The 3,351-nt window shown below is 42.1% G+C and overlaps 1 pseudogene; it reads right to left on the reverse strand.

Moving 5' to 3' along the window:
- Positions 1-1,753: 1,753 nt before the first annotated feature.
- On the reverse strand, positions 1,754-2,563 carry LOC131194805 (small ribosomal subunit protein eS4-like; annotated as a pseudogene).
- Positions 2,564-3,351: the final 788 nt, after the last annotated feature.

Consider the following 3,351-nt stretch of genomic DNA (forward strand, 5'->3'; position numbering starts at 1 on the left):
AATATCCTTTAATTTCCGTACCTGAAGTGAAGAAATTTCCAATATTTTAGAAGTGGTTAAATCTCTTTGCTTAAAGGCCATTTTTAAACTAAATAATACCAAGAAGAAGGAAAAAAAAGGAATAAAAAGAAAAAAAACATTCAATAAACTTTTCTTCTTAAACACTGTAAGAAAAAGATAATAAAAAAAAGAAGAGATTTAAAAAAAAAAGAATTCCATTTAAAAAAAAAAATCTTGTTATATTCTTCTTAAAGGTTCCTCGCCAGCAATTGTAATCAGCATTTCCTTAGCTTTCGCTTATCTTAGCTTTCACTTTCAAGACACAAAACGCCATCTTTCATCATCTCCACTCTTGAATACAAATACCTTCTCTGTCAGGGAGTTAAAATCATCTTACAATCAAATGCCAGCCCTCCTGTTTTCGGCTCTTTCCATGTTGGCAATCTATCAATAATCCTTTTCAGTCACGGAGATGGACGCTGCGTTTTGTTCTGCATTTGCAGAAGCGTTCTGGATTCTGGAGCTTTTTTCGAGCTATAGAAGGAGCGTTCCCAACAAACCACCAGAAATCATTCTGGGGCTTTCCTTGGGGGCTCTACTTCAGCCCAAATGCTCATCTCCCCCTCTTTGCCCGAGGGCAGAGATTTACGAGCTGTTGACAGCAGATTAACGCTGTCTAAACAGCTCTACAGAATCACACAGAACTGGCGGACTGAGATCACCCACCATTAACGAAGCGGAGCCACCCGGAAGTCGCCTTTTATTTCTTTTAAAAGCATTTTTTTAACAACCTATTCGCCTGAATAGGTTGTAAAAAATCCTTTTAAAAGTAAAAAAAGGCTCCGATGATCACAGCTGAGCTGCCTGATTGTCAGAGCCTTTTTTTAACTTTTAAAAGGATTTTTTACAACCTAGTCAGGTGAATAGGTTGTAAAAAAATGCTTTTAAAAGGTAAAAAAAAGGCTCTGACGATCACAGCTGAGACGTATGATTGTCAGAACCTTTATTTTTACTTCTAAAACCATTTTTATACAACCTATTCATAGGTTGTAAAAAAATGCTTTTAAAAGTAAAAAAAAAGACCACTCACCACAGCTTATCACCCCCTGCTGTGCACTGTTCTACTTACCCCATGCCTCCTTTTGGTGTGCACTGCATGCATGCGCATGAATCTCACAGTTGGTGCATGGTGCGCACTGTTTATGCACACGGGCAGCTTGCGTTTGGCTGCAGCGTGCATGCGCAGCCAGTGAACCAGTAGTAAACTGGTTCAGATTTCACCACTGCCACCAAACTCTGGTCCATGGCCTGGTGTTGGGCTGCAGCCCATTCAGAACCGGGCTGTGCAACTGATGGGTGAGTGTATGCAAAAGTGCATTTATGAAAGTGGTGCATGTGCATGTTGTAAAAACCATCCCCTTTTCCACCCTTGCCACTGCCTCCACCTTCACCGGTCCACCGAGCCAGGAGACTGCTGCTTTACAGGAAGTAAGGATCTAGGATGGAGAGTTTTCTGCTGTCTAGACTTGTTTACAGTCCAGCCTTATCAGAGAATCTTACTGAGATTTTGGAGGGGTTTCACACTGCATCATAGAAAAGAATGCGTGTTGATTTTCCTTCCTTGTACAAGCAACATATACTATAGAATATACTTCTTTTCAAAACACTGGGTTGCTCAATTATGCAATATGCATTTTTTTTGAAATATGGAAAAGGTTTATTTATCAAACTGGAAATCAGTCTGATTGGGCTTTGCACAGCATCTCGGGGGCTCAACCACTGCTCTGTTTAGCCGCTAGCCTTTTGTCTCTCTCTTCAGCAATGGTCAGGTGAATTCCCTTTCTAAGAGGCAGAGAGATCCAAGGTTTGTTACCCTTTCCAATCACAAAGATGTTAGACAGTCTGGTGGCAAAGCTATTGCCATTAGCATCCTTAATGTGAACCACATCAAATGAACCAGGATGTCTCTCCCAGTTGGTGATTACAGCAATACACCCCAAGTTAGCTCCTCCAGTCACCATGCACAAGTTGCCTGTGTCAAACTTGATGAAATCTGTAATCTTGCCTGTCTCCAAATCAATCTGGATAGTGTCATTCACTTTGATGAGGGGATCTGGGTACCGGATTGTTCGGGCATCATGAGTGACAAGGTGAAGAATTCCTTTGGTGCCCACAAAGATCTTTCTAATCTTGCACAGCTTGTACTTGGCTTCTTCTGGTGTGAAGAGGTGAACGGCAAAGCGTCCCTTCGTATCATACACAAGGTGGAAGTGCTCAGCTGTTTTTGCGATGCTGATCACATCCATGAATCCAGCCGGATAAGTAATATCTGTGCGGATTTTGCCATCAATCTTGATAAACCGCTGCATGCAGATTTTCTTGACCTCATCACCAGTCAGGGTGTACTTAAGCCTATTCCTGAGAAAAATGATAAGTGGGAGGCATTCCCTCAGTTTGTGGGGTCCTGTCGATGGACGGGGTGCAAAGACTCCCGTCAGCTGTCCAGCATCCAGGGCTTTGGAGCGGCCACCCGCTTCAGGTGCTTCTTGGGTCCACGAGCCATGGTTCAGCCGAGAAAGGGCAATATGCATTTTTGAATAAAAGAGCATTAAATGACTACACATTTTATTTTGGCAGAAGAGTGAAGAAAAGAGCATCTAAAGCAACTCAAAAGAAGCCTTCACTTTTTTCCCCCACTAATCAAAAGGAACGTGAACAGATTTGATGGAATTTCATCCACAAAATGTGCTTTTGGTTGAAAGCCAAGATCTCTGCAAAACATAAATAAATCAAGCTTCTTTAGAAGTGTGGGCAGTTAGAATAAAAAAGAAACCAACTTTAATACAGCGGCATTAATGGATATTATAATATACTCATGCAGCTAATTGCATCATATTTTTTCCCCCAAAGTTATGCCTCACCTTTGTTGCTAACTCAAAGGATGAATAGTGAAATGTCAGATTAAGTCTTGGCATATATTTTAATTAGAATGGGGAAAAGAAGGATTGTTACAGAAATATGCTATGGGACAGGCAGAAAATTTGGTACTCTGCAGATCTTTTGGAAGCAAAAGTTTCTTGTTATAGATTTTCTTAACAGGGATTTAGCGTCAAAACGACGCTATAGAGCACTGCACACCAGAACAACTAGACACAAGAACAGTTTTTTCCCGAAGGCCATCACATGTTTACTGGACCCGTGTCCCTCCTGGTTGGTGCTGGCCGCACAGGAGGTGACACGAGGCTGGCTCCAGGGGATTACGAATGCTTCTTTGTTGGAGGGGGTCTTTCCGGCCGCCTTGAAAGAGGCAGTGGTGAGGCCTCTCCTCAAGAAACCTTCCCTGGACCCAGC

Source organism: Ahaetulla prasina, chromosome 3 (assembly GCF_028640845.1).
Source record: "Ahaetulla prasina isolate Xishuangbanna chromosome 3, ASM2864084v1, whole genome shotgun sequence".
In the NCBI taxonomy this organism is placed as follows: Eukaryota; Metazoa; Chordata; class Lepidosauria; order Squamata; family Colubridae; genus Ahaetulla; species Ahaetulla prasina.